This window comes from Halyomorpha halys, unplaced genomic scaffold (assembly GCF_000696795.3).
Source record: "Halyomorpha halys isolate HHAL.00 unplaced genomic scaffold, Hhal_1.1 Scaffold221.1, whole genome shotgun sequence".
Classification (NCBI taxonomy): domain Eukaryota; kingdom Metazoa; phylum Arthropoda; class Insecta; order Hemiptera; family Pentatomidae; genus Halyomorpha; species Halyomorpha halys.
The window spans coordinates 490,638-504,410 of record NW_027110535.1 but is presented as its reverse complement, the minus strand read 5'-3'; positions in this window follow the sequence as shown (position 1 = coordinate 504,410).

Below are 13,773 nucleotides of genomic sequence, written 5' to 3'. Positions count from 1 at the left end.
AAAATCAACTAATAATAATAATAAAAATAAAATAATAAAATATGCACTAATCACATTTACATTATTATGTACAATATTTACAATCGGGACCTGAGAATCCCCGAGTCCACTCTATACGCACGCATGAAGGGTAAAGCAGAACCCCTTTGAGGTCCAAAAGCAGACCTCTCACTTATTAAACTGGATAATAAATTACACAAAAGATAAGCACCATAGGAATAGAGGGAGACGTAATGGAGAGAATGACATTAGTTTTTTTTTTCAACTTATTCAATTTCTTAGTCATGAATAATAAGAAAAAAAAAGAGTTCAATGAATGAAATTTAAGTAAATTTCCGGCTTTAAATTGATTTTCAATAAATTATTATTGTACCCAATATAATCTTTAGTATTCCATTACTGTCCCATAATATACTACTATGGTTAGTAGCAAAACATTATCTATTAATTAAGATAAAATAAATATTGCTCTAGGATTAATGTTGCATATTTTCTCATTGCTCAGATTCTAGTCGCTTCATACTAGTTAGAAAAGAAAAAGAAAAGCTTGCTGAAGTTTATTATGATGAAAGGTTTTTTATTGCACCTCCCTCTTTTTATACCAAACTCTAACCACATTCGGACTTCGAATACCCCGGCACTTCATGGGACTGTCAATATGATAATTTTACCGAGCACATAAAGTTGGAGTGATGCGAATTGAATATCTATTGCTTCATGATCATAGCTAGATCCGTAAATATTTTCTCTCCTTTCCCACTGTAACATGATAAATAAAGCGGTCCTTCCGAATGGGAAACATTTCCAAGATGCCAAGCTCATATGGAACTGAATCCTCTTGTCGTTGTCGACTTTCATTTGTATTAGTTTAATTGTTTTCCAATAGATTAAATAAATTCACAACTAAATTGAAAAGATCGTTTTCGACAATACCATCATTACCAATAGTTGAAGGCGAGAAATATATGCTATTCTTTTAAAAGTTTCCTTCCCAATTGTATTATTAGCAAGTATAAGGAAATACTTGTATTGTCAATACAATAGTATTAAAACTATCACTAGTTAAGTATAAAGCTATACACATTATAATTATTATTAAATTATATTACAAATCATTATATTGCTTTTTTATTTTTATTTTATTTTTTTAAATTTTCCAGCAAACCCATCGAAATAAAGAGATCGTTTTATGGCGTGCAGGCTTTGAAAGTGTCTAAAATATTTATTCAGTTTCGGTAAGTCAACCTTACCATAGAATGAAATCAAATTGTGCCAATTTATTTGAGGGTTTTCCTCTTTTTTTGGGGATGGGGTGAAAGATTATCGATCAGACTGTAGAAGAATACAAATATATTCCTTATTAGTCCTTAATTCAATCATTTATATCACGAGTATCGATACTTTTCACAATTTCCAACAAAATGATGAAAATCAAAAGACCGCAACCAGAAAACCACAGATGCAGTCAGATAATCCTAAAATTAATTTAAATATTTCAATAAGAGTACGGTTTGTATTATTAAATAGGTTTTAAACCTCACATTTAGTAGCATTGATTATGATTTGCTGAAGTTTTTTTTCTGGTAAACTGAACACTCAAAAACATGATTCAAATCTAAATATGATGAAAGTTTTGTAATTTCATTTTTTTTTTTTGTCATACAACCATCATCTATTTAATAATGTTTGGACAAATTGGAAGTACAGTTTTGAGATATAAAGTCCTATTTCAAGGAAAAGTAAGTCCTAGTTCCTGGTACAATCCTTTTTTCCTATAATGGGAATATTTACATCTAGGCTACTTAAAATAAAAACATGAAAAAATAACAGAGAGCTTGACGAATACATAACTTTAAATGTTAAATGTAAACAATCGATTTGTCTCTAATCGACGCACAGCTTTTTTAAATTGTTTAAGTAATTTTAATAATAAAACTTTGATCTTAAAACAATAGAGAAGGCCTCTTTCCTGTAAAGGTTGAGTTACACTCTCTCAAGAGTTTTTTTTGTCGGAGCGAACATCAAAGATTAAGCTCTATTTTTGCTAGCAGCCACAATGTTTTTTCTAAAAGGTATTAACAAACCCAAATTCTAGATGCATAATCATTAAACTTTATAGAAAAATGAAAATTCGTTTGTTATTTCACATACTTTTTTTAAAATTTATTCTTGGCTTTTAAAAATTTATTTATTTAGAAAGAAATACTAATTAAACAATATTTTCAGAATCATTTGTAGAAGGAAGGAATATTCTAGCAAGCGAGGTTTTACGAAATCCTGGTAAGAGTTTGTAAGTCCCAAATTTAGCAGACGATTTGATTTAGCACAAAGAAAAGGTACAATTCAGGGAAAGAGAACGAGATAACTATAGACACTACAATTGCCAATTACTCAAAGATCAAATAAATCTAGATACAAGAAAAAAGATTTTAGCTTCCTAGTGGCATTCGCAATGTCCGCAATGAATGAGGGAGTTGTAGTGATCTGCTACGACCTGCCACTAACTCACTTGTTGGATTTATAGTCGACTGGAAGGATTTGTATTCCTTTTCAAGCTATCTAAACATTGGCGTACAAGGTCCGAATAACAGAATTTTTATATTTAAAAGAAAAAAATTGAATAAATAAAAAAAACAAACAAGTGTCAAAACAGTATAAAAATGCAGTTATTTCACCCCCATTTTTGATTACTTAATTGAAAACTAGATATAATTATTAGACAAAATTGACGAGTCTGCCAAATATAGAATATCTAAGAGAACATTATTTAAAGAAGAGTAAATTTACTGAAATATTGGCCCTAAAAGAGCTATTAAAAAAACTAAAAGCTATTTACGTCCAATAGTTCTCGAGATATAGCTTTTTAAAAAGCAAAATTTCTTAAAAATTTACTGAAAGATTAGTAGTTAGTTAATTTATTTTGAGAAATCTATATCTCAAGAACTATGTGACGTACAGATATCTATTGGCACTCAAATTAAAGCTAATTTAATGTACTATTAAGTAGTTTCTTACGTTTATCTTCGTAGGAGTAGTTGTTTTCATGATATTTGCTAAAATAAATTAATATATAGTTGTTCGGATAAATTCTCGTTTCCCAAATTTATATTCATATGTGAATATCATAAAAACTACTACCCCTATGAAAATAAGTGTAATGAACTACTTTCTAGTAAGTTAAATTTCTTTAATTTTTAGTGTTAGCAGACATATGTGTCTCTTATGGGTCTAGAGATATATTTTTCCAAAAATCCTACATTTAATACGAACAACTAGAAATTAACATTTTGTGAGTTTATTTTATTAAATATCATATAAACTACTACTCCTGGAAAGATAAAAGTTATAAAATATTGTATATTAAATTTAACTAGCTTAAATTTGATGGCTAGCAGACATCTGTACGTCCAATGGTTTCTGAAATAAAGTTTTCATAAATCAAACCTATTCTCCGAACAACTATAAATCAATTTATTTTAGCGAATATCATGAAAACTTCTATTCCTACAAAGGTGACAATTTGAGCACTAATAGGCATTTGAACGTCGAATGGTTATTGAGATATAGATTTCTCAAAATAAATTCACTAACTACTGATATTTCAGTACATTTTTATTAAATGTTGCTTTTTAAAAACCTATATCTCGAGAACTATTGAACGTAAATAGCTCTATCATGGCTCATATTTCAGAAAAGTTACTCTTCTTTAAATAACGTTCTTTTAGATTTTGTAGTGCCGTTGGTAGTTTTTAAGATATAGAGCTCCGAATGAAAAAATAATCCTTTTTTAAGGTATTGAAACAGCCGCCATTTTTTATTCCTCCTACCTATACTTAGCAGACTCACTAGTTTTGACTAGTAATCATACATAGTTTTCAATAAAGTAATCAAAAATTGGATTGAGATAAGTGTCATTTTTTCTTCCCGGCTCTTGAACTATAACCTGTATAACTGAGATTTCAAGGGCCTTGGTTTTTTTTTTTTCACTTAAAGAGGCTTTTAATTTACCCATTTGTCCGAATAAGCAGATTTAAAATATCACTTGGCTTATTTACAGAGGTCCCACTTAGAGGAGTCGAAATATATTGTTTTTCAATTATAGAGGTGAAAATGTTAATAATAAAATTAAAGTATGTATTATGTGTATATGCTTGTTTTTTTTGTTTTTGTTTGCGACTTTTAATGAATTACACTTGCATTTTGACATGTGAACTTTTATTCACCTATTTATTGTACAAAACATCAGATAGTTCTAAAAAACAAACCATCTGTGAAAGAAATGCGAATATTTGAAAAAACATACCCAGGGCACACTAAACCAGATTACTCAGTATAAGTAAACTCTAATGATCACTCACTTAATATTACAAGCACTCCACCTTTTCAACATTGAGATTAAATGTTCAAATATCATCAGTTCTGCTTAAAGAATTAATTCTGCTGAAAGATTTGATGATATAAGCAGTTAGGTGGAGCGGTAATCTTTTCCCAAAATATTTTTGTTTTAATTAAAAAAAAAAAATATTTGAGGATTCAGTAACAACAAAATGATTGACTTAATAATAATAATTTATCGACAAGTTTAAGATAACAATAAACACTTATTTCTAGATTGGTTGGTTTTAACTATTTATATTCATGACTGTAGTAAGATGGACCTATTGGTGTTCAAGAAAGGTAACCAAGGAAAAAGGAAAAAAAAAACCACTGGTTCGCTCTACTTTGCAGGACTTCTTAGGATTGAAAACTGGGAAATTTTCGAGGCGAAACACCGGTAACTAATAAATAGGTTTTCTGTTTTTTTCTGTGCCTTTCTTAATCATCACCATAATCCATCTTCTAATAACCATCATATATGGTCAACTATTAACCAACTAAACCCATAATTTATATTTCATAAAGCCTGAATTAATGTAAAATTATTTTCTAAATATAAACATAATCAAATTAAAAAAAACAAACTAAAACTCAATGAAAAAATTAAAAAAAAATGTTTTTAATAGTTGAGAGAGCTTGGAATGAGTATGCGCCCATATCAATATCGTAGGAATTGTGTTAGTCGATTATATATATAATTACCATCATTATTATGATAAAGCCCAACTGACAATGATCAGTTTTCAGTTAATTGTTATAATTACATTGCCACTGTAATCATAACAATATGTTTACTTTAGCCATATCATGCTAAGGGTGATTTAAATAATTATAAGGCCGTTCTATTTAAAATTTTAAGGATTAAGAAATATATGCTAATGAATTGTTGCAAATCCAAGGTATTAACAAAAGATATGAGATTATCCCAGACCTTGCCCTCCAAGATTAAAAATAAATTATTTTAGCAACAATCAGTAACGTATAAAAAAGTTCGTTATAAATGTATGAGGAGCCAAATAATTGATCTAGGGTCAGTTCTTAATGAATTTCGACTATTGAAAACTAATGAAGTAAAAGATCTGCTTTCAAAATAGCAAACATAGAAGACACTCCAAGAAAATCTCCCGTGGGAGAAACACATCTCCCCCATGATCTGCCCTACTGAATATTAAAGAACATCATCGGATAAGACCTCCTCCGAAGAACTCCAGAAAGAATATAAACAGCAAGTACATTCATGATAAAATTATAGTTGCAATTGTTTGAACTATAAAAATTTAAAAAAATACGCTTAATAACTAGAATAGAATTAAGAGTTACAAAATGTAATTTGAATTATATACTAAAATAAAACATAAGCGGTTAACTGATACGTTGAGAATTTATATTAATGGCCAATATATACTTCTAGTTAAATTAATTATTGGGGAGAATTATTATTTATAAAGTTAAATTATAAAATAAGTTAATTATAAAAGGATCGGGTTTAATGTAAAATTATAAAAATTTATTTAAAATTACAGAATATTATAACTTATATATGTCGTATGTTATATTTTACTTTATATAAAGAGAAGTTTCAGAAACATTAATAAATGGGTTTATTATAATTATTATAAAGACTCAAAATTAGACGTTTGTTTAATTGATTTGTTTATTGTTTAATAAACGTTTCATTTATATATTTTATATTATCATTCCAGTTCTCTTCCATAGTGCAATTATCAGGTAAGGGTCTCCCGTATCGAATCTTTGTTTTACTTTAAATCTGTTCCAGATAGTGTTTTGTTAAATAAATTTTTAAAAAATAATAATTATCAAGGCCACGATAATTAATAATTTAAAAAAAAAGTTGTATATTTGATGCAATGAAAGTACTTCACTATGTCTTAAATGGGAATCGTATTTAACCATACCAAGTTTAAACCATTAAGAAAAAAAATTAATCGAATTCTAATAAATGTTTTTAATTATAATTTTTATCTTCATTTCCTGTAATAAATAATGGTTGTTTCATTTAGGCTTTAAGCAAACATAGAGAGCAATCGGTGTAAGTCAGTGGTTTCAATCGGTGGTCCGCGGACCAACAGTGGACCACGAGAACCCTAGGATGTACCATGGAAGGATCCGGAACCCATATTGTGACTATTATATGAATTATCTTTCCTAATGTTTGTGAGCCAGCTGAAAGGTCGTAACAACCAAATGAACAATAAAGGTGACTTAATTTAAGCACGCACTTACTCAGCCTCCACAGGCTCATTACACTTAATACGTGGTGAAGGGAACGCACTGGAATCTCAAAGGGACCTTTGAGATTCTTAGGCTTGGAGACCCTCAGGTCGATAGTATAAATATTATATATCAAAGTTCAAATGTGAATTAGTAATAATTTTTATTTTGTTATTATTATAAATATTTTCTTTTCTTTTCATGTAGATAGTTTTATTTGTATCCTTCTGTTATATAGATTATATTTTATTTTATTTTCATTTGCTTATTTATTTTATACTAATTTTATTTTATGTTTTTTTTTATTTATATATATTTATTTATTATTATTTATTTATTATTATTATTATTTTTAAATATGGATGTGACCAGTTATCAATATTACCGATTGCCCAATGGCTGATTGTAATATTTATCAATAAATTAAGTTTGAATTAATTTAAGCAGCCTAATTTTGAAATATTTTCCCTTTTCCCTAGTCAAGAGAGAGGATAGGCCGTACATGGTTTCCGACGTAGTGGTTCACAGGCTTATATGGATGGAAAAAACTTATGAGTGGTTAGAACCATTTTAGCAATAAGGAAATACGTGTTTTCATTGTTATTATAAGCTTGTCGTCAATATATCATCCTTATTATTATTGTGTCGTCCAGTGGAGGATTAACTGTATAGAATTTATTGTAGTGGATCCTTTTGTCCAAAGAGTAAAAATGAAATACGTGGACGTTTTACAAATACAAGATGCTGCTTTTCCGCAACTTTATCAGGCAATAAGCTTCCTAACCAGTAATAAGGAGTCAGTAACTCATAATAAGACACCTTTCCAATCTATATTGCGTTAGTTGTTAAACAATTAAATTTATTATTATTTTTATTTATTTATTTAATATAATTTACAACTTTACAAAATAATACAATAAGTAAATATGTTTATGTTTCATATACTCTTGAAAATCTTGGGAAGGAACCACCCGTCGGTGGTACTTCAAACATTAATTTAAATTAGAAGGTCCCGTGGCCATCTTCTTTTCAGACGCCTCGGAGGATTACCATGGATTGTTAAGGATGAACGATTAAGAATTAATGGGTTAGGATGGTTAAGGAATTTGGAATGAAAAGACGCATATCTGTTTTGGGCCAATTCTGCAACAAATGGGATGTTAAAGTCTTTGTGAATGAGTTTATTTGTAACGTAATAAGGAGCATCAAGGATTTTACGTAGGATTTTGGATTGTAAGGGTTGGATGCGGGAGGAACTTGATGTTTTGGTGGAGCCCCAGAGCTCAACTCCATTTCTCCAAATTGGTCTGATTATCGTAGTGTATACTAATTTGAAAATTAAAATACTAATTTGTAAATCGACATACAGATTAAATATCTTCACCAAATATTGATTTATGTCATAATTGAAAGTTCTGAAGTTGTTTATGAAATATTAAACTAAATATAAAATCTTTACTGGTTCTAACAAATGATATCTGAGACCGGATTTCCCCACATGATCGCTTATATTTAGAGAATTCATATTTGATGAATGTTCATGAGTTTTAAACTGCGAGTAAATTTATTTAAATTGTCTTTCATGAATAATGCTTATAATATAACACAACATTATTTGCCTACCACGAAACCCTCGCCATAACATCGATATTTGTTGTTTGCCAATGTTTTGTCCGATATATGAAACGCAATAAGACCCTCATTTGACAGCTTTGACACCCACAAAAGATGCATTCAGAAGATAAATTACAGTATATTCTTCCACCTACAGCTCCACATTATTACACGCCTATAACTTATGCTTTTCAAAGGAACAATATTAATATTATATGTTTTGATGTAAATTTGTTGTAGGTGACATAGTGACCTGATACAAACATGTGGAGAATCTCCCACTGATAGAACTCCAATAACATTTCTAGAGGAGAAGATCACGAGGTCATCTTCTTTTCAGACGCCTAGGAGGATTATTAGGTAATGAAGGAGAAGCCAGATTAGAAACAAGTGGATTTGGGTGGTTGAGAAGTTTATCATGGAAGGAATGGTATCTGGTTCTGGCCAAATCGGCAACATATAGAACATTGAGGTCCTGATGGATGACTAGAATTGTGACAAAGTAAGGAGCATCAAAGATTTTACGAAGGATTTTGGACTGTAAGGATTGGATTCGGGAGGAATTTGATGGTTTAGTGGAGCCCCAAAGCTCAACTCCGTATGTCCAGATAGGCCTTATAATAGTCATGTAGATCAGTCTTTTGTAATAGATTGGCAATTTAGACCGTTTTTCTAGTAAATGTAATAGTCGGAATCGACGAGCAGTTTCTTGTCTTTTTAGTCCTGATGTAGTCCTAAGTACCGGATTTGTTCGACAGGAATAAGAGGGGTATAAAGGATACTGTAGGGCAAGCAGTAATGGGTTTACGACGAAGGGTAGATGTGATTTGGTGAGATTAATTGTAATTAATTTTAATCCTCCAGTTTTGGCACCATTCTTCAAGGGTAGGTGATGTGAGATTGGAGGGTTTGGGATACAATGTAAGGATCATTGTTTACTGACAATAGACGTGTGTCATCGGCATACGTGGTGAGGATAGTGTTTGGATGGGTCGGGATGTCAGCTGTCAAACCTGTCGTTTTAATTTAAATTTATTTTAAATTATTTTTTAAAATTATTAAGCTAATGTATAAGTACGTACAGAATGTACCAGCTAAAAAAATTAAAATTTTAGGACCCGATACTGCCTATATCTTAAAATTACATTAACCATCAGTCAATTTTTAACTTTTTTTTTAATATCGACTGTTTTCATAAAAAAAAAAATTCTTTCTTCCAATAATTATCTTTCGCCAAGTCTGATAATAGCATTAGATAGGTATAAAAACAAATTATAAAAGAAAAAAAAGGAAGAAGATAAAGACGGAGCCAGAGTTAGTGGAATTGACACGGCTTTAAAGCTTATTAATTGTAGAAGTTTTCCTTGAAGACCAACTTCCCTTGGAAAATGTTTATACCCAGTAAATCCAGCAGAGAATAATCTATCATATAGATTATTCACATAATTATTCATATATTAATACAATTTAATTTCCCGGAAATCTATACATATACATATATAAATATATATTGTAATATCATCTTTTTTTGATAAATAACTGTTTTTTTATGTATAGACCGTTATAGTTGTTGTTTTTTTTTTATGTATCAACATACAATATTATTTATTTGTTTTGGTGAACTTAAAAGCAAGCTTACCTATTTTCATTATTAAAATATGGAGTAAAAATGCGTCGTTAAAAATATTTAATATGACGGCGCGTGTCCTTCTGAAGTCCGTTGAATTAATGTTATGTTGAGAAAATAGATTAAAATTTTATCAACTTTTGTTATTTTGTATCATAATTGTATTTACAGTAAATTTAATTTTAAAAAATGGAGGTCATTAATGGGTAATAAGGAAAAATATTCATGAATAAAACTCAAAACAGTTGTGCTACAATCGATGTTTACATCGAATATCGAGGCATGAGAATGAGCAAAGGAAATGTAGACACTTGTTGTTTAGGCGCGGGAGAAGTGATCCCCTGTAAGTCGGTGGTGCGGGCCAATCTTCGTCTACTGTTAGTGGTTGATAATTTGAAAGAAGACATCAAGAGTCAGTAGTCATCTAAAAAGAGTATATCATTGAAGGAAGAAAGAAACTTTTTGTATGGATCGCCGGAGGATTGGACGAGTACCAGGAAGATTTGTTTACGTAGATTTTGAGAAAGAAGACATCAAGAACCATCAGTGCTCAAAGAAGATTATGTAATTGATTTGATTGCTATACCTATGATTTAATTATGTTTGTAAAAGTATCTATTAATTTAGTTATGTGTCATTGTGTTCTGCCTGGAAAACGCGCCCTGAGATAAGAGTCAATAACGTTATACAATTTTTTTTTCTTAGTTTATTTATTGATATTTACAACTGTACATAAATACATCAAGTAAATTTGAGGAAATCATAATGGTATGATTCAAGCATATAGAAAAACCACCCAATGGTCTCGAGGCCATCTTCTTTATTTATTTATTTAGCTATACAATTTAAAATAAAATTCTCGTTTATATATTTAATAAATTCATTGAAACCATGTTATCAATAAAAGCTATATTTTAGATCTGAGAATAATAAAAATTATTACATTTCCTTCTATTTATTAGAATGTCACTGGAATATTACAATATGTATACGTTTTTATTTTTTTTTAAAGATCTTTGGTCACACAAATGTGTCAGGTATATAAGATAGGGCCAAAGGTCCTAAGCCCGGTCTCTGAGTTGCCTCCAATAGGCTGACGGGCCTAACAAATCCAAGGAAAGAGTCGGTATGATTTGAGAGTCGTAGTCTGCAGTGACCACCGAACTCGACCGGTCACCCATCCAAGTCCTGACCACGATCGACGTTGCTGAAGATTTGATTCAATACCAATCGTCATAGCCTGCACGGTCACCCTGGTCCCAAATATTTACTGAGTGTCCATTATTAAATTGGCCTAAATCCTACTCACGGATAAATGTTACCAAAAATATGCCCGGAGAAATTTGTAGACCTACTTATTTATTTTCTCGAAATGCTATTGCATTTCAACTCTGAGGAAATACGTGTGACTGACGCGTGGAGAAAACAATTTTTTCAAACAACACCTAATTTTTATATCATCGTTTATATTCCTTAAACAGTTACGATAGACACCATTAAACACATTTTAGTATCTTCAAAATTGAAGCAATTATAATTTTTTTGCATCTAGTGATCTCAACGTATTTTTATGACAATTTATAAATGATCTTAGACTCATAATGGATTTATCATTTTAAACATATTTTTCCAGAGCGTGATTTTCTTATGAACTCTGCCAAGACCACTTTCTGTGTGTAGGTAAATAAGAAAAAAAGATATACAGTTAAAATATACCTATTGAAGAGAAAGACATTGAATACAGGAAATATTAGGTGAAAGAGAGAAAAATAAATTTTAATGTAGAACGCTTTTTAGTATAAAGAGAAGGAAAATAGATTAAAATGTATCGAAGAGCAATTAAAAATTACTTGATAGACTAAAAACAAACTTTAATGAAAGATGAAATAATTAAATGAACAAAAATTAATATGAAAAACGTTTTATGAGGAAATAATATTACAAATATAATAACCAGACTACAGAGCTCTGGGAAAAAAATAATAATTACAAGTTAAATGGAAATTTATTAAAAGTTATTGTCTAAGGATCACTTTTATAATAATTAAAACTACATCAAAGATATGTTCACCATATAGAAGAATTATTCAGTCCCTATATATAACCTTCCCCTAGTAGACTGCATAGTTAGACATATTAGAGTGCTCTAATTAAAAAGCAATTATCTTTAAATTTTATTATTTTTTTAGTATAAGTTGAATGAGTGAGTAAAGTTAGTCTCTGAGCCAGGCAGTAAACAAGAAAAGAGTTGAAGCAGACATAACAAAAAATGTAGTGAGAATATTGAAGCAATAATAAATCACCAGTCAACACGAAACAATGACGATATTGATTGATTGATCAGAATTTATTCAAATAGAAAATAGAATAAGACAGATAGCTAAAATAGAAAAAAACAGAAACATAAAATTTTAGTTTGACAAATTTAATTTTTTTTCCTTTTGACTCAAGGTTAATTTTATTTTGATTTTTTTTTATTAACGTCATAAATGTAATGTAAATTTAATTAAGTGTTTTATTCAATTATTGAAATCAACCCATGCGGTCAAGTCATTCATCATTCAAATTTCAATGGAGTCCACTAATTTTTATTCATTACATACCTAGTCCTAAATTATTTTTTTAAAGATTTTTTTTTATAAAGAGCTGGTGGTTAGAATTTGTTTTATTATGCTGAAGAAAAAGGAATCGAGGAGACAATGTAGAATTATGAGAACTAATAAATGAAGAATGGTAAGACATACATGATGTGCAGAGAAAAACCTTTAAGCAAACTGTAATTTACTGTAGGAATATGCAGATGGATAAAATTGATGAAGATGTACGTGAAGAATATATTATGAAGATAGAGCAGAATTCTTGCCCCAGATAAATGGAATATGTAGCTGAAGGTAAAGAAAAACGATAACATATTCTAGTGCTGATAAAGTTAACTGTCTGTGAATTTTCCCTTATCATCATTCCAAAGAGGTTGTCAGTGCAGGCTGCAATCATGTCAAAAAGAGCAAAGACGGAAAAGGAGGTGAGTTAAGGAATTTATTGAATATAAATTGAACAGTTTAACTAAGGTCACTTCTAACTTAACTAAGGTATCACTAAGGTGTCATATTATTTATGATAAATGTAAAAGAATAATTTATAAAATATTTTTACATCATCATGAAAGTGAAATTGATTTTATGAATTAAGAAGATTTAATATTTTTACAATAGTAAGATTTACTTCAATTCATAAAAATAATTATTGTTTAGTTCAAGAAGATATTTTAGGAAATGGTTTATCTCTTATTGAAAAGCGACTATTGTAATATCTTAACGACACCCAAGTTATAAGCTCGGAACATAACAGTCAAGTCGAAAATTTTACACGCTATAAATTTATTCGGAAACTTCCTGATATTGAACGCATCAGTAATTAATCGCAAACGAATGCCATCATAAGAACACATGATCCATCACCTTAAGAATTAATTCCTAACATAGTTTAATGTCTTGCGGACAAGTGAGTACTTTCTCCATTGCATTGCCTATAATAAGCTAAGCTCGGAAAGATTTCATCTCAAGATGAAAACTTCATCCATCGAAAACCATCTTTTAGATACTATCGAGAGAAACTGTTATACGAAAAAAAAAACCTGATATATTAGAAATTATAACGACCGAAATGAGAAAACATTTTGTTTATTGTTAAATTATTAAAAACATCAATACATAAAATCATTTTTCCTTTCATCATTAAAAAAAAAAAAAATTCAGAAATAAGATTTTTAATTTTTTTTTTAAATACACCTTAGGGTTGGACAATATTGTTAATAAATAGACGATGAAAATATCTAATTACAGGACCAACTCCTGTAACTCCTTGTGACCAACTCCTCTGGCAATTTTTGAAAAGTCGTCCTTTTAGCGAAAAATATCTGTTCC